The following is a 24768-nucleotide window of genomic DNA, read 5'->3' as shown; positions in this document are numbered from 1 at the left end:
TTCATATACTCGAGGACTATTCGTGTAGTGCTGTGTGTAATTAATTTGTGTACTGATGACGGTTTACTGATTAGGAGAAGAGCACGTGGAGCGTTGAACCTTGCGTGTGAAAGTACAGTTGGATTCGTCTTAGTTCAGATAAGGACGTGTTTAAGTATACTTAAGATTTTCACTTGGATTTCCTAAAAAATCGCTTGGAAAGAGAAAGGTTCATAAATTAAAATCAACTAAGTAGGAGCGTAGGACTTGTTATGAACCTAATGATCAAAATAAACATCAATGGTGGTTGTATCTGTCTCCCAACGGACAAGATGCATATTCACTTTGTATATATGTACATCAAGATCAATGAATGAGATATACAAATTTCACTCTCTTAATTATCTCTACTGTTGCCACTATTTCGTGATTACAATCTATTCTTCAATACATTATCTGACACTTTCGCTCAGCGACGCTAATCAAACATCTTCAATAAGCGATCCATCACGAGATACAATGATGTCTTGATGCCCGGCAATCGAGCAGGAACCAACCATCGAGCACCACCAAATGGTGATCATTCCTGTCGAGCACCACCAGACAATCTTCAACAGAAGGAATAACGCCATCGACAGATCAATTACATAAGGTAAGCATCATTCAAATTGTTGAACTTACCTCGATTGCGATGGTTGTTAAGGAATCCGAAACCACGAGAGAAGAGGCCAGATCAAATGGATCCCTAGATCTGAATTCCTCGACGAATGGTCTTCACCAATATGGCAGTCGGTCGAGGCATTACACAACCCTAGAGGTGGTCAAGATGGCCCTCTGGTTGCATGGCCTCCTCAAAGGCGATCGAAAGCTGGTAGGACACACAAGGAGATGGCTCCAGGATGGCGCAGCCCGATTCGGCAGACGGCACAACCAAAAACAACGAGTGGTGGCCGCCCACATAGGCCGCTAGCGGTGGCTAGCACTAGGGCGGCACCGCCGCATATGGTGGCGCCTAGCCGAGCCAGGGGCCTCCGCGTCTACTCTGTGTAGCCGGTCTGGCGAAGGCAACCAACACAACGGCTGCATCCAACCTAAGCGGCGGAGGAGGCTGACCAAGCGTGACACCAGCCATGCAAAATAGCGGCCACGTGTGGTGATAGCCGGCTAGCCGAGCCGGCCAGCCTGGAGGCAGCGGAGGCCGCACATGACAAACCAGCTGAAGATGGTGGTGGGAGGCGATTTCCCTTCCAGCTAGTGGTGAGCGACCCTCGAGGCATAGACGATTAGCGATGACGTCATTCCTTAGGGTTGCAAACCCGATGGCGACGCCCAGCCTCAAGGTGACAGCCAGCCTGATACGGTGGTGGCCAGCCCAAGCCGGAGTCGACCAGAGGCGGCGACTAGCTACTGATGACCGCTTCACTATGGGGACGGGGAAACCTTAATCACCCCACCACAGCCTTATATACGTGCAAGCCCGATGGGCTGAATGGGCCGCGAGACGAATGGGATGGCAGCCCAATTTTGTAAAAAAAAAACCTCAGGGTTTTAATTCAATTATGTGGAAATGGGCCGCCACTACCCTTTTCACATGAAACCCCCTGAGTTTTAAGAAGTTGCGCTTCAACATTGATAACATTAATAACAGCTCAACGGTGTTTACATTTAAGTCCTCATACTTTGCATAAATTATGTTATGCTTTATTTATCTCAGGTAAATATATATTTCGGACCCTCAGGTTATCACAAATCGCATAATGTTGTGTAATGCTGCGTTTTTAAGTATTACCTTAGTGATACTCTATAATTTTATATAATTGCAGTTTATTACATAGTTTTATAGCTTTCTTGTAATAATTTTATTTCCATATTTATGCAATTCAATATTTATTTAAGCCACAGCTTAAATACTATGCATATCATTATGCAAACTTTACAGTGATCACCTTATTATTATATTGGTAAAACACAAGGTAGTAGAGAATATAACCATGGTTGTGATTATAGTGATGTCCACCTTAATTGGATGATGTCCATGTTATAGCAGTAAGTTACTCGTCTACTGTTGTGAGGTCTACACCATATGGTTATTACCTTCAACGTTGTTTCCAATATTTACATATACAGAGACTAAGTATTATGCAATGACTGCCTGTCACCTATTTTCAAAATGGAGACCAATACTTTAGCAGCGAATTTTCTCCTGTCATGAAGGTCTACACAAATAATTATTCAATACTCATATTGAATTTTAGTTTTACATTATTACCTCATATTTGATATGTACAAAGTCTATGTCTTCGGTAGTGACCACATGTCACCCACTTCCTCAGAAGTGGAGTTTGAGATATTACCAACGAATTTTTCGTCTATCTTGTATTTAAGGTTTACACCTAAATGTCACTCTTGACATATTTTGATTCACAGTTCTGCTTAAATAAATAGCAAAAATTAGTACAAAATATTTTTGATAAATATCTTATATAACATTGGTAAAACACAAGACAGTGATGCATTTCTTGTCCACTACTGTAAGGTCTACATCATGTTACATATCAACATGATGACTACCTTCAACATGTATAACCAAAATGTATAGAACAGATCATGTGTTTGGTAGTGATTATTAAATCACATATTCCCTCAGAAATAAAGTCCAAAACATTAGTAGCAACATAGTGGCATGTTCTTTATAGAAGACTACATCTATATTCAAGACACATCTTGAATTTAAATTTTGCACACATTACAACATTTTCATGCTATTTAATTTATTATCATAGTAAATTCATTGAATACATGATCATTTCATGTGGTAAATGGCTCATATTTCCAACAAAGATTTTAATAAACTCGTGTTATATGGTCACAATTATCTGACTTGGCTATGGACATAAAACTCTATTTAACGTCCCGAGGACTCATTACAGCAATAACTACACCTCAACTTGAAGCGCTAGTAGTATTTGGACAACTTGAATATATTGCCTTATATTTTTAAGGCGTTACCTCCATTCAGATATAATATATGATGAAAGAAGATCCACATGCTCTTTGGACATCATTCAGAGAGTGCTATGTAACAAAAAATATTTTTATTCTACCATAAGAAATATGCGAATGGTCTATCATTCATTTCAGGGCTATAAGTCTGTGGCAAATTATAACTCTGGTATTCATAAGATATGCTCCAATTAAGCAAAATTTTCATGGATCTATCAAGAATAATGGTTTTTTTCAAGAAAAAATATTCACGATGACAACTCATAAGTTTGTCATAATTGTGATTGTACGAATCACCATACCATGAAATGCCATACCCCTACATATTTGGTTGATCTATACCTCATATCTGTTGCAAAAGAAAAATACATTCAAGAGAATAAATTTGAAGCTCACTTCAAACCAGAAAAAAAATATGGAAGCAAGTTGTTCTCAATATGTTCCTCAAGAACAATACAATAACATGATCCAGCAGAAACTGGACGACTTCCACAATAAAGGTAACATACTTGTGGAATTCAATTTCCAAGACATGTTTGGAGATCTCAATTTGTCTCCTAAATTCCCAAGAATTGTTATAAGCCTATCTCAGTACTACTAAATATTATAATTTAATTGTTGTTATTATTTGTATCTCCAAAAGATAATATTAATGTGAATTCTATATATGAGTTAACTCTGATTTACTCTATATAGATTTTTTATGGGAAAAATCAAATGAAACAGGAAATATGTTTAGTGGACAGTTATTCCACTAATACAAAATCAAAGGAGATAAATATATTTCCATACTCTTAAAAAGAGGCAAGGAAATATAATGAAAATCGTTGAGCGAGATACATTGATTGTCGGTTCCGATAGAAGAACAATCACTCTCCCTATGGGTATTCAAATAGTCATCATAGATACACTAATGTATCTTGATAATGCACATACTCTGTTAAATTACAAAGATATCTGTTAAAATGGTTTCCATTGGAAACTCATAATAACAACAATGATGAATATTTTCACATCACCATTACGGATATGACAAGCAAATGCTTGAGAAAATTTCTTCATTTTCATTTGAATTGTATCATACATACATCAATCATGTAACACATGTTGCATTCAAGATAATTTTTTATAATCTTGATAAATTCAAGATTTGGCATCATCATCTTACTCATCCTAATTTATGAATGATAAGAAAAAATAATCATCAACTCTTTAGATCACAACAATAATGTTGCAATATTCTTCAAATCCTCATATTTTATGTGCACCGCATGTGTCACAAGAAAATTAATTTTAAAGTCTTCTTACCTTAAAATTAAATATGAGCCACCCATTTTTCTTGAACGCATTCAAGGAGATATATGTGATCATATTCAAAAATTCTATTGATTATTAAGGTTTTTTTTATGCTCATAGATGCACATACGAATTTATTGCTCAAATTAAGAACAAAATATCTGAAACAGAGGATAAAATCTATTGGAATGGATAATACCGTTGAATTAATTTCGCGGGTCTTCAATGATTATTGCATGGCCTTATGTATTAATTTGGAGTATTCAGCATCTTATGTGTACACGCTCAAAATGGTCTAGCTAAATCTCTCATCAAGAGAGTTAAAATTAAATGCAAGACCAATACTTCATAATTGCAATTAATCAACCTCATCTTGAAAATCATGCGGTCTAACACGCCGCAGATTTAATTCAAATAAGATCAATTGCATATTATACAGATTCCCCATTGCAGATAAGTATGTGGAAATCAAATAAGTATTTTCCATATGCGATAATTTAATTACATTGTATATGTACCAATATCACCACCGCAGCATATATCAATGTGCCCTCACAGGAAATTAAGGATCTATATAAGGTATATTTTGCGTCACTCATGAAATACCTCATACCCCTAACAGGGGACTTATTCACAGCCCAGTACGCTGATGAAGACAATTTATAGACATTAGGGGGAGATAAAAAAAATACCACAAAGAATACCAGGAAATAGATTGAAATGCCACATGCATTTAGTCCTCAGATATGAACATTCAATCCATAGATCCACTTATTAAAGGATCTGAACAAAAAGTTCAAAGATTCATAAATTTACAACACATTATAAATAATCTGTCAGATGCATTTACTAACAATAAATATGTTACTACATCATATCCTCATATTTAATGCACCAAAAAGAGTTAAAGTACTTAATAAAACCACTCAAATCCCAAATGAAAAAAGAGCATGATAAGTATGGCCACAAGGGATAATGCTTTTATAAGCATCCGCAGAAACAAAACAATAAATGCAAATCAACCTGAAGTTGATTGACACCTTATAGATACTCAATATCCAAGGCCTATGAATGCTCAACGTCCACGATCCAGCACAAATGTGTGCACTAATTTAAGTGCTGGGATATCGAAACACCCTAACTCCGTTGTTGTGAGAAATCACGAGGAGTTAAAAAGGGTAAATGGAATATCCATAAAAACTATATTTATTCCAGAGAATCATATAATAGAAAGACTGCAATTGTCGACAAATATTTCTCATCAAAAATTGCAAAAGATTAGCAATTGAATCCAGGCGAAAGTCTATGGCCATGGCAAGGCATCTCAAGCACTCGACTGGACCAAATAGAAAGAAGCAATTGAGGCAAGATTGTGCTAGCTCAATAAAAGAGAGGTATTAACCACAGTCTACTCCTCAAAATATCCTCCATGTGGAATCAAATATTTTCATCCACAAACGGAATAAAAACAATGAGGTGGTGAGATACAAAGCAAGGCTTATAGCACATGGGTTCACGCAGAGATCCGATATCGATTTTTGACGAAACATACTCTCTAGTTATAAATGGAATAATGTTCTGATATTTAATATCATTGGCAGAATATGGTCACTTGATTCGAAAATACATATGAAAGTCCCTGAAAGACTTGAAATTATGAATTCAAAAGTAAATCGCAACATGTATTGTGTAAAGTTACTTCATGACTTAAAACGGTCGGACAAATATGGTACAAACCGATCGAATGAGTTTCTTCTGCAGAAGGGTTACTCAAATAATGATGATTGCTCATATGTGTTGATAATGAAATCCTTAAAAGGATTTTTCATCATCTTAGTGTATATAGATTATCTGAATCATCAAAAATACACGAGAATCACGCAATCATCTTAAGATGGAATTTGAAATGAAAGATTTGGGTAAAACCAAATTTTACTTAGATCTACAACTTGAGCATATTAAGACAAGATTTGAGATGAAAGATTTGGGTAAAACCAACTTGCTTAGGTCCTCATGAATTAAATAAATGGAGGATAGATACTTTGAAAACAATATCATGTGATAGTCTTAAAGATTTATTCACAAAATCTCTACCAACATATTTGTTCTATTCATGGAATTGGTATAAGACAACTTTAAGATATGCAAAGTTTAGAGAGAGTAAATCCCTAATGCATAACTTGTTATGATCATCATATCATAAATATTGCACTCTTTCCTTTATGAGTTTTTCTAATATGATTTCTCATATAAGGTTTTTAATGAGGTAATATCAATACACGCAGATATATCATATCATTTTTCTCCTAATTTTTCCCACTAAGTGTTTAAAGAGTTTTTAATGGCATATTACGAATATATTTTTTCTCATATTTTTTTCACAAGGTTTTTAGAGGAATATTTAACTTGATGAATACAAATGATAACTTTGATCAAGGAAAGTGTTATGAACCTAATGATCAAAGTAGACACCAATGATGGTTGTACCTGTCCGTTGGGAAGGATGTCTCTTAACAGACAGGGTACCTATTCATTTTGTATATATGTACATCAAAATCAATGAATGAGATATACAGATTTCACTCTCTCAATTCTCTCTACTGTTACCACTGTTATGTGATTACAATATGTTCTTCAATAGGACTCAAACCTCGTAGGTGGAAAACTGGAAGTGTACATCACGTCTACACCTTCTTTTTTATATTCTAGTATATACTATATGTTGCTGGTTAATTGCAGCAAATATTACTCACTCCAATTCAAATTAAGTGTTGTTTTAGGTTACATATAGTCAGTTGTTTCAAACTTTGACAATAAATTACTTTTTATATATTAAGTTTAGATACTTAAAAATAACACGGGTATATTTATCTTAAAAAGTATTTTCATAATAATATACTTTTGATATATTTTATCAATATATTTTAATAAAAATAATAGTTAAAATTGTATTTTAAGGATCATATTATTTCGGACTGGAGTGAGTAGTTCAGTTGTATTGTTGTGCTGATACTTCCGTATTGACACTACACGTACGTACGACGAGTAATGCATGTTAGTTCAGCTTGACGATCATTTTCATGCACTTGAGAGTTGAGACGTACTGTTCGTTGTTGTTGTTATTACATGAAGAGAGATCACAGGCTCAATCAGGCTCGGAGTATCAGTGTCAGTAAAACTCTGCGTGCAAATGTGATTACTGCAAAGTGCGAAACCATTCTCCTTCAAATGCACGCGCAATGAATGTTAAGTATTCCTTTTCATCTTGCCCCCAACCCGTCATCATGAGACGACAAACTAGATAGAGAATGCGTGTTCGCAAAAAAAAAAAAAAAAAAAAAAAAAACACGGGAAACAGTGGTAAGCTTCACTGACTCTTGTACAATTTCGATCGGCCCAGCCGGCCCATTGTTTCCAGCTGCACTCTTCAGCCGAGATGGTTTTACCTGACGTATTCGACGGGCCAAATCCGTTGTTTCACCGGGAGACGGTAAGGCTCATCGCTTCAACTTGAAGGCCCAAACGGCGGTGATGGGGCGAGAGGAGGAGCTGCTGCGGCCACGCCTCCGCCGCGCTCGCGTGACGGCCGCTGCGGCGTCGCGCGGACGCGGTGCGGAGGTGTTCGCTTCGCCGTCCTCGTTGACGCGCCGTATTTGGGGAATCCTGTTGCCATGTCCCGCGACCTCACCCCGCCCAGATCCCGTCGCCGGGGGCCGGTGCATACATGGAAAACTTGGCCAGCTCTACATTTTGACAGCAACTTGTAAACGCCGTTTGTTCCGGTTTCGAGACAGATCTGGACAGCTTGTAGCATTGGCTCTTTCTACCCGTCCCAGTGTCCAGTGAGGATCTTATTCGACCTGGTTTGATTCAGCCCAGATTATGCTCTTGGGCAGATCTTCTTGTTTTTAATTCGTAAAGCAAAATAGACGTCTACAAAGTTCTTGCACACCTCTTGGTGTGGAAGCAGCTTTCCTGGCGCAACAGCCTGGAGCTATGACGAGGTTAGTAGGACATACTATCTCTGTCTATCATGCTCGACTTACCTCCGTGTGGTTGCCAAACTGGATCTCGTAAAATGTACTATAAAAAACCGCACTCCAACTGAAAGCTTAGTTCTAATCATGTCTCATCTAAACTACCTGGAAGTCTATTCCTAATCATGTCTCATGCTACAGGTGTTTGGTAGCAAGTCTATTGGACACTGCTAAAATTATGCTGCTCTAGCTTGCACGCTGAAAAGTTCCACTGAAGATCTGCAGCTTTTCATCTGACGAAACTTTACTGATTTGCATGCATATTCGTGGCCAGGACTGTGAGCGAGCCCCTGAGCGGCGTTAATACGATACACTGTGCCTGACTGCTCGCTCGTTGATCACTGACAGTGAGCACCGCGCGATGGCAGGCAGCAGGCAGTTGGATAGCAAAGACCCCTGTGGACAAACTTCCAATTAAGTACCCTCCCTATTAGGCAATAATCACTTGCCATATCCTTCCAAGAAAAAGCTCCAAATCCCATTGGCACCACGCAGTATGGCTTGTATGGTATATACAGGTAGAGAGTGCGACACCCACACCGGACAAAGGCATCAGTTGGCCCGTCTGGCGCTCGTGTATCCCATCTCCCTCTGCATCTACCTCTTCCGTCCGCGAAGCTGATTATTTACGGTGCATTAACCAACGAACGGATACGACGCAGCAGCCAGATCGCAAATTAAAGGGCTAGTACTACTATGAATTCCTCGTTGCAAAACAAAGCTATTTGTCTGCAACAATTATTTGTCGGATATGGCGCTGTACTAATCATGATTCATGACACCGTGAAGGAACTATATCGTCCGGGGCATGCAGAACTCAGCATGATGGGCACGTCCTGTGTTTTGTATGTGTTGTTGTGGAGACTGGCGTAGAGCAGCGCACTTGCAATTCTTTAACGAGAGCGTTCTCGTAAAGAGGTTGCTTCGGAATTCAGGTATTTCAAAGGGTGGTGGCTGGAGTGGTATAATCTGGCGGCCAACCAAATCTAGACAACCGTTACTAGTGACAAACAAAACAAACCAAGTGGCAGTGCATGACTCTGCCATCCATACCAACCTAGTGTCAGCGTCAAATCAAATTTGATAAGGCTGGTGGCTGCACTTAGCACAGTCTGTACAGACCACCCAGATGCAGCTCCAATTCTGGATTGAGTAGCCGCGAATCGATCGGCCACGTACGCTTCTGAAAAGTTGCCTTCCAAACCTTCGCAAAAAAAAAAAGGTTGCCTTTCAAAGGATGCCAAAGGTAAAAAAGAAGCAAGGACGGATAAAAAAAAGATCGGGGCTGGACGCTATACACGACTGGTGTTAGACAGACAGCGAGACGCACGGTGGTTTTTGCGGGGTTTCGAAGGGATCACGGGGAGAGTGCAGTGCAGTGGAGCGGCGTGGGGGCAGCACATGAGATGACGAGAAAGGCGACGGCGTCGGCCGCAAACAAAATACAAAAGGCTCTCATTCTCTCTCCAAGTTCCTTTGGTTTCACGTATGCGTCATTTTCTAGTGATGCTTTAGTTGTACCAGCCGGCCACCGGGTGCTGTGTAGAGTAGCCTGGTCCAGGTAAATTGCACACCGAGCACGGCGCTGCACTACTGGATGGTGCTATTGTATAGGTCCACTCCTAAGACCATGACTACCCTATCATTGCTGATGACAGATGCGTGTGGCCGGATTAGGTATGCCAATTTAATCCAATTATACGTTTAGCCACGGATAAATATACCAATAGAATAGGATATGAATCACATTTACTACCCACCGGTATTTTTATGGACAAAGAATATTATCCGACGGATATACAGGTACGAATATGGTTAGGACATATCCGTACCCGTGAAATCCATTTATCTGTATAACCTCTATGAAAGATAGGTCTAATTCTCTAAACCTAATCCCTTTACCTCTTTTATGTTCCCCGATTCCCTCAATCCTTATCCACTCGCCCAGTCACCCACCCCTCAGGCTCTTCTCACAATCACAAAGTCACCAGTTCACTACTAACCACGCCGCTAGCCGAGCACCCCATCACTGCCTCCTGAAAGTTGAAGAAGGTGATGGAGACGCAGATGGACAACCCAGATATGTTGGCCTCACTGGGCGCGCTCTCCATCTTCTATGTTCAAAACACGCTACATGCACGCCACAACCTCAAGTCCTCCATCGAGCAGCACACGCTCGCCATCAACTGCCACTTCCTTGGTGCCTCCCTCCCCACCCACAAGGTGTAGTGTTGTGCACCCTGAGAAACCAATTTGCAATGCGTCTTGGTTTATATGTGATAAGTGATTGACAAGATTGTTGATTTGGTTTGATAATTTGTATGATTGCATGAGCATGTCTATGTATTGTAATTGTGATCATGACTAACCAAAGTTGTAGGAAAAAATATTTTTGGTGTTTTTGTCTCTAAGCTAGGAAAATTTGCACTCGTCGGATAATCCGACGCTAGAAAATTTATACACACCAGATGATCCAGCGCTTAGGAAGATTTTACGCTAGAGGGTTTTGACTCAGAAGAGAAAATCCATTGCAACACCTGATGGTCCGGCGATGGTCAACAGTGCACGCCGGACTAATTTTTCCAGAGAGGTTGCAAAGCTTATCTGGTGAAGATGTACACGCCAAATTGTCCAGCGATTGACGATGCGCTCGCCGGAGAATTCACTGGAGCAATTGTTCCAGAGAGGTTGTAAAATGGGGTGACTAGTGCAGTTGTACTCACCGGATGGTCCGACGATGGAGGAGTGCATACTGAATACGTCACTGGAGGATTTTTCAGGAAGTTTTCACTGGAGTCAGAAATACAAGAGTCGGATGGTCCAGTACTCGGAAGGAGTGTACACCGGGTCCAATACTCAGAAGGAGTGTACACCGGATCATCCAGTGTTCGTGATTTTTCTAGGATGTGCTTTAAACTGAGACTTCTGATTTTTAACTAACTTTGGATGAAGTTGGAGATATGTGTTTGCTTGTCTTACTATGTGTACGCGATGAATGCAATTTGACGATCGACGGCAGGATGATCGGGGTTAAGCGGGGTGCTTAGTGTTGGATGATCAAGGAGACTAGATGGAGTTAAGAGTGATCCTAGTTGTACACATGGATATCAAGAAAGCATGAAAAGTCATATGAAGACAGTATGTTGATAAAGTCAAGCGAAAGGGATGGTGATCCAAGTGACTAGGCAGCCCGAGGGATCAGGAGCGGGAGAGACTTGCTAGTGGTCAGGATCGCAAGACAGAGTACACGCGTCGACATCAGATCACTTGCTTACGGTGTAAGAAAGTAGCGGTGAGTCACGTTTTGAGAAGCGTGTAAGGCGGTTTCGCGAGCTGGTCTCAAAATCGTGGAAGGATGGAGTGCATGTTGCATCATCGCGAAGCTTGTGCCGAGGTGAATCTAAGTCATAAAGTCCTCACGGTCGTTCGATGGATGGAAAAAATATTGGACAAAAATATCCTAGTGGTAGGTAGGAGTGTATTAGAAGTGAGGGATATTTTAGGAATAATGAAACTTAAGGCCTAAGGAACCTCTCTAGACCTATAAATAGAGAGATAGAGTTGTCGGAGAGTGGTGAGACAACCATTTGAGAGTTATGTGGTACGGTTTTAGGAGAGAGAGAGATGAGTGCTTAGTCTATGTATTAGGTGAGAGTTTTTTGTATTCAAAATACTCTATAATCTGTCGAAAATAGGGATGTCATTTGCACGTAATGAAGTCCATGTTGCCTCTTATGCTTGTGTTCATCTCTTTCTAGTTTTTTTCTATTGGCTCCCTTGTTTTGTTGTGAGTTTTTTAGTTTTCATTGTGATTTTCATTTTAATTTGAGAGTTGAAAGTTTTCACCATGTTGAAGTGGTTCTTTTTGTTGCAAGAGGCATAAAATTCGCATTCAGAATTAGTCTTGAATTCCTTTGCCTTTAATCATCAACTTGAAGAGTTTCTTCACCCAATCACTATCTTCTTGGATTTAAGTGTTTCTTTCTCAAATTGTAAGCTTATGTGTGTGATACCACATGGATTAGTTTTCAATAGAACCTAGTGTTCAATTTCATTCATGAGGCCCATGCTTTCTTAGAGGATCTTTTGGTGTAACATGTTTCTCTTGAGTTTTTACTTTCGCATGTTGTTTTGAGGTGTGTTGGGTGGAAGATTAAAAAAAATGTCATCCAATAAGTTGGTAAGGTGCCTATTCACCCACCTCTAGTCGTCATTCTCAGTCTTACAATTGTTATTAGAGCCAAGTTTGATCACTTGTTGACCTTAACCGGCTTTATGATCCATAGACGATAATGGCGAGACATGTGAAGATCCCATTCTTTGAAGGTCGTGACTTTTTTACTGGAAGGTACACATGGAGGCTTATTTCTTAAGCTAAGGAAGTGCTATATGGAAGGTTGTAGACTCTAACTATGAAATTACTATCACTCGCACTTCTCAGGCCCAGATTGAATAATATGAAGCCAACAACAAAGTTAGAAATATATTGTTCACCAATCTGAGTCATAATGAGTTTAATAGAGTTCAACACCTTCGTACTAATAGAGAGATTTGGTCTGTTCTTAGTGTCTTTCATGAGGGCACTAACCAAATCAAGGATATGCGTTAGAGCACATATAATCAGGATTATAAGATGTTTGTGTGGAGCCTTAGAGAGTCTTTGGATGCTTGTTTGCAAGATTTGATGGAATTGTTAGCAATCTTAGATCCACTAGAGTTTTGCCTTACTCTGATCATGAGAGAGTGATCAAGCTTCTCTATGTTCTTGACCGTAGAATTTGGGAAGTAAAGATCTCAAAACATTGATGAGTCATATAGTAATGACATATTGACTTGTGATGAACTCTTTATCAAGCTAAAATCCACATATAGCCAAGGCGGCTAAGATAGGTCTAAGAAACCCCCTGTCTCAGAACATGATGTTGGTTTTAAGACCCAGTAATGGTAGTCAAGCTGGAGTTGATTTTTCTTGTACTAACCCTTCACCTAGTGGATTTGTTTTGTCTTCTTTGGTCTATATCACTAAAGAGTAGGTAGATGCACTTGATGATGAGGATCTTGCTTTGACTGGGAAGAAGTTCACCCGCTTCTACAACAACCGACAAGACTGGAGGAGATGTGTTCTCATGTTTGTTATGAGTGTGATGACACCACTCATTTCAAGGCAGTATGCCCCAAACTCAAAAAGAAGAAAGATCGCGACCACGACCACAACAAGCACAAGAAGAACAAGAATCCCTTCTTCAAGAACCGCGACAAGATGACCAAGAAGGTGACCAAAGCGGCTTCACAAGCCTTTGTGGTGGTGCTCAGTGACATCGACACATCCTCAAGCGACGATGAGGGCTCGGAGGAGGAGGAGCCAGCCGTGAGGGACAAGAAGAAGAATAAGAACTTCACGGGCTTTTGCTTCATGGCGAACGACAACGACAGCAACCCTGAGTTTGATCCTTCTGAGGTATCACCTTCCTACGACCAGCTTTCTGCTCAAGTTGATACTTTGAATGATGCTCTTGTTAGCCAGGATAGATTACTCAAGAAAGTGGTTCGTGAGATTAGGGAACTCAAGTCTAGATTAGAATATTCTTTATCTGAGCTTGAGTTGCTTAGGTATAGGGCCAAGGATGAGAAATGTGATAATTGTATTGTGGTCATGAGTGAGCTTGCCGATCTTCAAACTTTACATGCTCAAGTTACCAGTCGGCTTGAGAGTGCTGAGAAGAAACTCCTTGAGGAGGAGTCTAGACCTACTCTCTTAGGTGCTTGCAAGAATTTTCCTTTGCTCAAAAAGGATGTTGAAGTGAAAGTCGGGGGAATTAAGGAGCTAGAGTCTAGATTGGAGAGTTTTGAGAGTTCTAGAGATGTGCAACTAAACTGTTCCACTTGCATCGTTCTTAAGGACAAACTCAGCTGGATTAGAGGGCAAGTTCAGAAGCTCATGGCTGAGAATTAATATTTTCTTTCTCTTGTGGAGAAGTGCTCAAAAGGTAAGGGAAAAATTGATTTGATCTTAGCCAGGACCAAGATGTGTGCAGATAAGGCAGGATTAGCTCTAGGGTTGGGTTTTGAGAGAGCTTCCTACAATGAGCTAAGAAAGATTGTGTTCACCACACCCACCACCCTAGAGTCTGAAAAACTCATAATAAATGTCACTCCCCCAGTGGCAGAAAAGAAAGATCCCACATCACAAATCAAGAAGAGAGAGCTTCCAAAGACACAACCCAAAAGAGCTCCTCAATCTAAGATAAAAAAAAAAACTCCTATAATAGAACTGAGAGTGATCAACATGCCAATCTCTGAGAGATGCTATGTGTGCACCTAATGCCAGAGAAAGGGTCACCTGTTTGAGTTCTGTTTTCGCTATAGGATAGATGAGAGGCATGAGTGGGAGTGGAGTTCTTGGGATATGTACTGCCTCTCTTTTGGTGTACATGAGCCTTCTACTCGCTCTTGCTCACGAGTTTTCGACGCTTCTCAGCTTCCTTCTAGAGGCGGTGCCCAACATAGATCGTACCATGATTCATATGGTTTTAATCTACGTGTAAGAGTCTTTGAGTCACAGCATTTTGGCGTACCACGTTTTCCTCATAGTGGTGTTCACCCCCAGCGTGCTAGGATTGATTTACATACACTTGTTTTCACCCCTTCTCCTCAAGCAACTCGGTGCTAGATTCCCAAGCAGTTTCTTACTTACACCAACACTGAGTACTCGAGCTCTTCTTACATGATATAGGTGGTAGGTGGAGGACTGGAGAATAAGTGGCTCATCGACTCTAGTTGTTCACACCATATGACCGGAGATGCATCATGATTCTCCAGCTTCACCCCGATGAAGCAGCACGAGTGCATCACATTTGGGGACGACAGCAAAGGAAGAGTGAATGCAAAAGGTATGGTAAATGTTAGTGAGAGTTTTACTCTCAAAAATATAGCTTTGGTGGAGCATCTGAGATACAATTTGCTTTATATATCTTAATTGTTAGATGAAGACTTGGAAGTGTGTTTCAAACGCGATGCTTCTCGAGTTCTTGATTGCTTAAGCGCTTTGTTTTGTCGGAGTTCTCGAGTTGGGAGAGTCTTTGGATCTGATTTTTTTGAGTTTTATGGTTCTTCTCGGTGTTTAATTGCGCAATCTTCTTCTGAGCTTTGGATGTGGCATAGGAGGCTAGGGCACATGAGTTTTAATTTGCTCTCATGGTTGAGTGCCCTAGGCTTGATCTGAGTATTGCACAAGCTCAAGTTTGAGAAGAATCTTATTTGCGCTCCTTGTTAGCATAGCAAGATGGTTGCCGCCTCTCACCCACCAGTCAATCTAGTGATGACTAAACGACTGGGAGAATTTCTCCATATTAACATTGTTCATCCTTCTCGAGTTCATTCAGTGGGTGAAAAGTGGTATGTACTCGTTATTGATGACTACTCTCGCTATTCTTGGGTCTTCTTTTCTTGTAAGGATGAAGTATTCTCACACCTTCAAAGCCTATCTTTGATTGCATTGGGCATCAATTTTTTACCCCACACGTTCCTCAGCAACGATATGGTTGAAATAAAAAAATCAAACTTTGGTTGAGATTGCTAGGACGATGCTTGATGAGCATACGTGTTGGTGAATCAGGAACCAGGGGTCCCCGAATCCCGAGGCCAGGCCAGCAGTCTGCCACGTGGCACCTTCCCGCGGGGATCATCTCCGCGAGGTACGAAAAGACTAAGTCCCGGGAGGGGGTGCTCGGGGCCATGAACAGTGGTCCCCGAGTGCCCAAGTTCTCCGATGATCTGCGAAGACCAAGTGTCGGGAAGGGAGTGCTTGAGGTCATGAACAATGGCCCCTGAGCATCCAAGTCCCCCGACGACCAGAAAAGCCGAGTACCGGGAAGGGTGTGCTCGGGGCTGCGAACAGTGGCCTCCGAGCACCCAAGTACCCCGAGGACCCAAGGAAGGTAGTTCCGGGAGAGAGTGCTCGGGACTGCGAACAGCGGCCCCCGAGTATTCTGTTCCCCGAGGATCCGAACAGTCATTTCCGGGAGAGAGTGCTCGGGGCCGTGAACAATAGCCCCCGAGCACTCGGTTCCCCGAGGACCAAGAAAGGGTATTTTTGGGAGAGAGTGCTCGGGGATATGAACAGTGACCCCAGAGCACTCGGTTCCCCGACGGCCCAAGAAGTCCTTCGCTGGTGGCCCCCATAGGGGTCCAACGGTGAGGTGTTAGCCAGTGAAAGGCCCGATGCCGCATTTAAGAGAGCGCGTGGCCTGTCACTTCCAACTGCTCCTGCCACGCTCGGTCACTCCCTGCCACATCCTGGCAGAAGGACGTGGGGATATTTAATGCACGGGTCCCATCCCGCGTCATCCGGCGCGCTTCGGGATAGCATCGCAAGGCCCAAGGCGCCTCGCCTGCCACCCTGCTGTGTCAGGCGAACAAGACTGGGCAGGCACGCCGGGCCGCTCTGTGGCTGCCCGGTGGGCCCTCTGAAAGTGCATCTAGCCCCTATGTGTGGTTTTAGTAATTAATGACAATACCTATAGACTAACAATGGTGTTGAGTTTGTTAGTAGGTTGTTCCATAGGTGATGCATGGATGAGAGATATGCATGAGCTCTAAGTGAATGGGGAGAATGAAAATGCTTCAAGATGAATGAGCTCTAGGTGATGCTCGGGTAAGTGATGACAATGCTTATGGACTAACAATCATATTGAGAATTTCTATTAGGTTATTTCATAGGAGATGCATAAATGATGAAGTATGGATTCTTTGAGAAATGTCATGAGTTCAAAGAATTGTATCAAAAGTCATTGAGATTTTAGTGATGCTCATAAGAAGAAGAAGAAGCTCAATAAGATTAGCAATAAGCTTGAAGGCTAAGTTACTTGTGGAGATCAAGTAACTAAAGGTATGCTTGTCAACAGAGTTTTATGGACTAACCCGTGTGCTATGTGTTTAAGAATGAGTGGGGTTAGGTTCTATATGAAGATTGACAATATGCATGAAGGCTAATAAGTTACTTGTGGAGATCAAGTAACTTAAGGTATAAATGTTGTCATTTAGGTATGGACTAACCCATGTGCTTTGTGCCTGAGAGTGAGTTGAGGTTAGGATCCATAAGAAGGTATAAGTTGAATTGAAATCATATATGCCAAGAGTGAAGAACAAAAGTGGACTCCATATTTGATAAAATGAATTCCTTGAAGATGTCGAATACAAAATAGTTTTCTATGGCAAGACGGTGAAGAACAAGCAAGACTCGGATGCGATGGACCATCCGGTGGTGAAGGGCAAGCAAATGGCTTGGCGCCGAAGGACCAAGGCGATGGTGAAGAGCGAGTGAAACTTTGCGCCAATGGACCGTGCAAGGCCATGAGAAGCTATGAGTGATTCGCATCAATCACATGAGGAATCAAGAATAGATGGAGTGAAGATTTTATGGAAGTTAGCAACCCTCAAAGGTTTGAAAGTAAGAAGCGGTACTTGAAAGTTTTCAAATGCTCAAAGTGGTTCAAACGAGTTTTATCTTTGAATTTGAGTATAGGTATGCCGCACTATTAAGAGGGATGCAACGTGAGCTAATTGTCGCATCTCAGTGCTCAAGAGTTCCCAACCAAATCCAAAGTGAGAGTTTCTTGTTAAGAGTCCGAAACGGAAAGTGTGGAAGTGTCCAAAATGGGTTTTGGAGTGTTCCTAGTTTGATCCTATGTGTTTTAGGTCATGAATTCAGTTGGGATGTGTAGCCCTCTGAATAAGCTTTCCATAGAGTCCAATTTCGAAATTGGACACCGGGATCAAAAGTTATCACCGTTTTTCGGAGGTCAGCTGTGCTGTACTTGGAGACTCCGGTGAAGACCGGATTCTCCGGTACCTGGAGTGGCCGGAGACTCCGGTGTAGGCCGAAAACTCCGGTAAAGTCCAGAAAAGAGCCTAACGGCTAGTTTTTTGAAGTGGGCTATTTATACCCCACTCACCCCATCCTTTGGGGTAGCTGCAAGGGCACGAAAAGAACATCCTCTAGAGCCAAAAGAACCTCTCTCACTCTATTCTAGTGTGTGATTTGAGAAAAAAAGTTAGTTGGGTTGAGAGATTGGAAGATTGAGTGCAAGTGAGCTAAAATCCAATCTTGAGCACTTGAGTTCTCGGCAAGAAGTTCGTCGTCGTATTTGTTACTCTTGGAGGTAAAGCCTCCTAGGTGGCTAGGCGTCGCCGACGAGCACCCAAGGTTGTGGGTTGCCGCGGAAGTGTGTGAAGGGCTCGATTTCGCCTCCGCACGGGAAGAAATCAAGACTGGATTGAGAAAAGCGGTTGAAAGAGACCCGGCTCGTTGGAGCTTCCTCAACAGAGACGTAGAATTCACGGTGGTGAATCCGAACTTCGGGAAACAAATCTTGTGTCTCCTCTCTTGTTTCTTTACTTTTGAGTTCTTGTTCAAATCTTTGTGCATATTGCTCGATCTACTTGTTTGTGTGTATTTGAGTGTAGGTTCTCCATGGATCTACTTGGAATCATCTCCGGGAACACACGACATCACTTGGTTTGAGCTAGAACTCTCTACCCATCCTTTACATTCAGTTTCAGGCTCAATTCTGTACAGAATCCGAAGAATTCGGATTTTACCGGAGTTTCCGGACCTGTACACACCGGAGTATCCGGACTACACCGGATACTCTGGATAAACAGTAATTTTAGGTATATGAACAGTGTTTCCAGCCTTTTTTAATTTAAGTTTTATTGCATATCTCTTACTAGATTAGAGTAATTTTTGTCACCTTAGGATTGTAATTTTCACACTTGTTTAGGGTGATTGTGCACTAGTTGAGCCTAGCATATTTAGGTTTTTCACTTGTGAAAAACCCGTTAGTTTATATTCCGCTGCAAGTTTAGGCCAACGGTAAAAGGGGACGAATTTTTGTAAAAACGCCTATTCACCCCCCTCTAGGCGACATCATTGTCCTTTCACCCTCTCCGCGGCACCCATTGCCAACGCCATCATGACGATCAAGACCGGGCGGGGGGCGCGTTTTCAACCCCGCCGTCACTTCGCGCAGCAGCCCATAATGACCGCTTTTCCATTTATGGCGCCTTGGAACTCGTGCCCTCCCTTTCGGGGCACGCTATCGCCGGCGGGTATTTAAGAGAGCCGGCGGGCACGGCCAAGAAGAGGATTTTTTAGGCTATCAGAGGTTCAGATACAAGCTCTCAGAGATTGAGGAACTCTGGAACACAGACTCTCAAGAACACTCAGTACAAGCGCAGAAGCTGAGATCATCGAAGAACAAGGAGCCCGAAGCTCTAGGATAGATAAACATTCTTGTAACCAGCAACATTCCTGAGAGACATTCTCAGGGTATTTACAGCATCCACACAGGAGTAGGGTATTACGCTCACTACGGCCCGAACCTGTCTAAAAATCCCTCCAGTGCACTGCATTCTGCATTCGACCATTCCATCCCACCTGCCATCGCATTTACACCCATTTATTTCTCTCGTAAACATATTCAGAATCATCCCCCCGGCCGAATCTCAAAAAGGGGGTCCCTCCGAATCCCTGCGATAGGAGTTCACCCTCCGACAATACGACTCATAGAAAGTTTTGGGCAGAGGCTATTAGCATAGCTTGCTATAACTCCAATCGGATTTTCTTGCACTTCATTCTGAATATAACTTCTTATGAGCTATGTTTTGGGAGGAAGCCGAAGGTTTCTCACTTAAGAGTTTTTGGATGCCATTGCTTCATCCTAAAGCGTGGCAATCTTGACAAGTTCGAGTCGCGTTCTTCTGATGGGATTTTCTTGGGTTATTCTCTTCATGGTCATTCTTACAGAGTTTATAATCTTGACACTAATACCATCATAGAGTCCTATAATTTGACATTTGATGAATCAACCTCTTATGCTAGCCCTATTCTTAGTGTGCAGGTGATCAAGAGATGAGAGAAAATATCTTTGTAGATGACGACCTTCTAGCTCTCGATGATGATAAGGATGATCTGCTACGTCCTACTATCACACTTGCTTCTGAGATGGCTCCTGCTTCTTCGGCATCGATAGAGGGTCTTGCAGCCTGTATTTCCACTTCATCTCTGATGAGATTGTAGGCCTGATCTTCCGATAGGTAGCGATAAGTCGGTAGGTGGAGAACTCGATGTTGATGATCCAAATGCTTCGACCCGAACAGATCGTCTCCCTTGCAATCACTACACCACAGCTTCGTTGGTTATCAACCGTGCTGCGCGGTTGACCTCGCCAAGAAGGCTCAATCCCTGCAAGCGTACCGAGAACACAAGCAAGAATGTAGAAGATGCAATCTAAAATATTGCAAATAGAATTCAAGCACTCAAAATTCGGGTTCCACAAACACTTGCGGCGGCCTAGTCGGTCCGGAACAAGAGCGAAAATCTCACAATCTATGTGTAGATCAATATCTAACCAAAACCCCACCCTAATTAGGACGGAGGCTACTGTATATAAGAGACTAGGGTCGGCCAAGGACCCCTGGACGCGTGCCTAATGGACTCCAACACGTTATACGGCCCAACGGCCCAAAAGATGGTGGCGCAGCACCCTGACAGATGCTGTATATCCACTTGTTTCAACGATTCCTATTGACTCAGAAAGAATTTGGATATAGGACTAGTCCCGTTGGAAAGCCTATCTCCTTAGCTTTCCAACCATGTGTAGAACGTCAAAAACGGAGTCTGTATGCGTCCTGGGCGACGATTTTAGTGCAGTCTGATCCTGGACTCCGAAACGGACTCGAACTTGATTGGACCTCCACCTTGGTTTGGGCGCCCTTGCTGGTCTTCTCCCGTGTTTCTAAGTAACAATACATCCCAACTATTCAGTAGCATCCCATCTTTATCAAAATATAAAGGAACACTAAGGAACGAGCTCACCTCATGATTTAGTTGACGTGCACGAGCTCGTGTCAATGGACCTATTGTTGGAGGAATACTCGGTGTGTGTGTGTGTGTGTATCCGAAAGAGTGATGTCCTTATCATCCTCCCCCTCTTGAATTGGAGTCGTCCTCGATGCAATGTCATCTTCTTCTCCCAAGTAAGACTTCAAATCTGAAATGTTAAATGTGGGACTAACCCCATAATCTGCAGGCAACTCAAGCTTATATGCATTATCATTGATCTTTTTCACAATTTTAAAAGGACCATCAGCTCGAGGCAGCAATTTAGACTTTCTCAAATCAGAAAACCTATTTCAAAAGTAATATGTTTCCGACCTTGGCTACCATAAGTTCTATACTTCTCATTCATCTTTTCAATATTTTCCTTAGTCAATATTTTCATAATCAAATCGGCACGTGTCTTAGTATCAAAATTCAATTTCTCAGATGTTGGTAACGGCAATAAATCAATAGGGGCACGGGGATTAAAACCATACACTACCTGAAACGGACTTACCTTGGTGGTGGAGTGAACTGATCTGTTGTAAGCGAACTCAATATGGGGTAGACACTCTTCCCACATCCTCAAATTTTTCTTCAAAATAGCCCGCAATATGGTGGATAATGTGCGGTTCACAACCTCCGTTTGTCCGTCGGTTTGAGGGTGACATGTCGTTGAAAACAGCAGCTTTGTCCCAAGTTTATTCCAAAGTGACCTCCAAAAGTGGCTAAAAAATTTAGCATCACGATCCGAAACAATGGTGTTAGGCACTCCATGCAAGCGAATGATTTCCCTGAAAAACAAATCAGCTATGTGTGTAGCATCATCGCTCTTGTGACAAGGTATAAAATGTGCCATTTTTAAAAAACGATCCACAACGACAAATATACTATCCCTCCCCCTCTTGGTCCTAGGCAATCCTAAAACAAAATCCATAGAAATATCCTCCCAAGGCACACTAGGAACAGGAAGAGGCATATAAAGTCTATGTGGATTCAAGCGAGACTTAGCTTTATTGCAAGTAGTGCAGCGTGCCATGTAGCGCTCGACGTCGCGTCTCATCTTAGGCCAAAAGAAGTGAGCAGCCAGTACACCCTCGGTCTTCTTCACTCCAAAATGTCCCATCAAACCACCTCCATGCGCTTCCTGCAAGAACAATAGGCAAATAGAGCTAGCTGGGATGCATAGCCTGTTAGCACGGTATAGCAATCCATCATTCAGCACATATTTATTCCAAGTTCTTCCTTCTTTACAATGTTCAAAAGCATCGTTAAAGTCCAAATCAGTAGCATATAATCCTTTAATTGTTTCTAAACCAAAAATCTTATGATCGAGTTGGGACAGCATGGTATAACATCCAGATAACGCATCTGCAATGACATTGTCTTTACCTTTCTTGTGTTTAATGATATAAGGAAATGACTCTATAAATGCAACCCATTTAGCATGACGTTTGTTCAGTTTGGCTTGGCTTCTAATATGTTTCAAAGCTTCATGATCAGAATGAATAATAAACTCCTTGAGCCAAAGATAATGTTGCCATGTTTCTAAAACTCGCACTAAAGCATACAACTCCTTATCATAAGTCGAATAATTCAGAGATGGCCTATTCAATTTCTCACTAAAATAAGCAATGGGTTTACCTCCTTGTAGTAGCACTCCTCCAATTCCAATGCCGCTAGCATCACATTCTAACTCAAAAGTCTTACCAAAGTACGGAAGTTGGAGTAGAGGTGCATGTGTAAGCTTCTCTTTCAACGTATTAAAAGCATGTTCTTGTGCTGGCCCCCATTGGAACGGAACGCCCTTCTTCGTCAACTCATTGAGTGGGGTAGCAATGCTGCTAAAATCTCTCACAAAACGCCGATAGAACCCTGCAAGGCCATGAAAACTTCTCACCTGTGTGATAGTCCCAGGAGTCGGCCAGCTCTTGATGGCTTCAATTTTAGCTTCATCCACTTCAATTCCCTGTGGAGTAACAGCATAGCCAAGAAAAGCAACTCTATTCGTGCAAAAGGTGCACTTGTCAAGGTTAGCAAATAAACGTGCCTCTCTCAAAGCAGTAAAAATAGCACGTAGATGATCAATGTGTTCTTCATGTGACTTGCTATAGATCAAAATATCATCAAAGTACACCACCACAAATCTTCCTATAAAAGCACGTAAAACCTCATTCATCAGTCTCATGAAAGTGCTAGGTGCATTAGTTAAACCAAAAGGCATCATTAACCACTCATATAGACCGAACTTAGTTTTGAAAGCAGTTTTCCATTCATCTCCCAATTTCATTCTTATTTGGTGGTAACCACTACACAAGTCAATCTTCGTGAAAATAATAGAACCACTCAACTCATCAAGCATGTCGTCTAGCCTAGGAATAGGGTGATGATACCTTATTGTGATATTATTAATGGCTCTACAATTAACACACATGCGCCATGTACCATCTTTCTTAGGAACCAAAAGAACAGGAACAGCACAAGGACTAAGGCTCTCTCGTACGTACCCACGGTCCAAAAGGTCTTAGACTTGTCACTGAATTTCCTTAGTCTCCTCTGGATTGGTCCTATATGCAGCGCGGTTTGGCAAAGTCGCTCCCGGGATCAAATCTATTTGGTGCTCTATCCTTCTCAATGGTGGCAGCCCCGGGGGTATCTCAGCTGGAAAGGCATCCTTATACTCCTGCAAAAGGTTAGTGACAGCAGCCGGCAAAGAGCTAGGTATATCATCAATTGAAAATAAAACCTCTTTGCATACCAAAGCATAGCACAAAGTATCATTATCTTGAATTTCAGCAAGATCAGATTTAGTAGCAAGCATAACACCACCCTTTAACTTAATGCCTTCGGACCTAGGTGTGTTCCTCTCTTTCTTAGGTGGGAAAATAGATTGAGCTACTTGCTGATTTTCAGATTCTAAAACACGTTCTTTCTTTTCTTTTGCAGCTAGCGCTTTATCACATTGCACAATTTCAGCAGCTGTCAAAGGAAGCAAAGAGATTTTCTTTCCCTTGTGCATGAGAGAGTATTCATTACCTCTACCATGGTGTGTAGCATCGGTATCAAATTCCCAAGGAAGGCCTAACAAAAGTGAACATGCTTGCATAGGCACTACATCAAAATCAGCATAATCATGGTAGTAACCAATAGAAAAATGTACTCTCGCAGATTGTGTTACCTTAACCTTACCGTTGTTATTGAACCACTGAATGTAGTATGGATGAGGATGTGCACGTGTTGGCAAGAAAAGATTCTTCACAAGATCGGAGCTCAAGAGGTTGTTGCAACTCTCGCCATCAATTATGGTACGAACACGTGCATCCTTGACAATGAGGAATGTCTGGAATAGATTATGGCGTTGTAGCTGCTCTGCTTGCCCCATTTGAGAACTCAAAACTCGCTTCACAATGAAGGTGCGTGCTGCATAACTCTCCGTGGTAGCAGTACCACTAATCTCCTCCCCCTCACTATCCATGTCATGATCGGCTGTAAGATTAGCTTCAAATGCATATTCTTCCTCTACATCACTATGACTAACATATCCACCATCTGCTGTTGCGGAGTATGCTCGCT

Source organism: Phragmites australis, chromosome 4 (genome assembly GCF_958298935.1).
Source record: "Phragmites australis chromosome 4, lpPhrAust1.1, whole genome shotgun sequence".
Classification (NCBI taxonomy): domain Eukaryota; kingdom Viridiplantae; phylum Streptophyta; class Magnoliopsida; order Poales; family Poaceae; genus Phragmites; species Phragmites australis.
The sequence above is the reverse complement of the archived record's forward strand: the minus strand, read 5'-3'. Positions refer to the sequence as shown.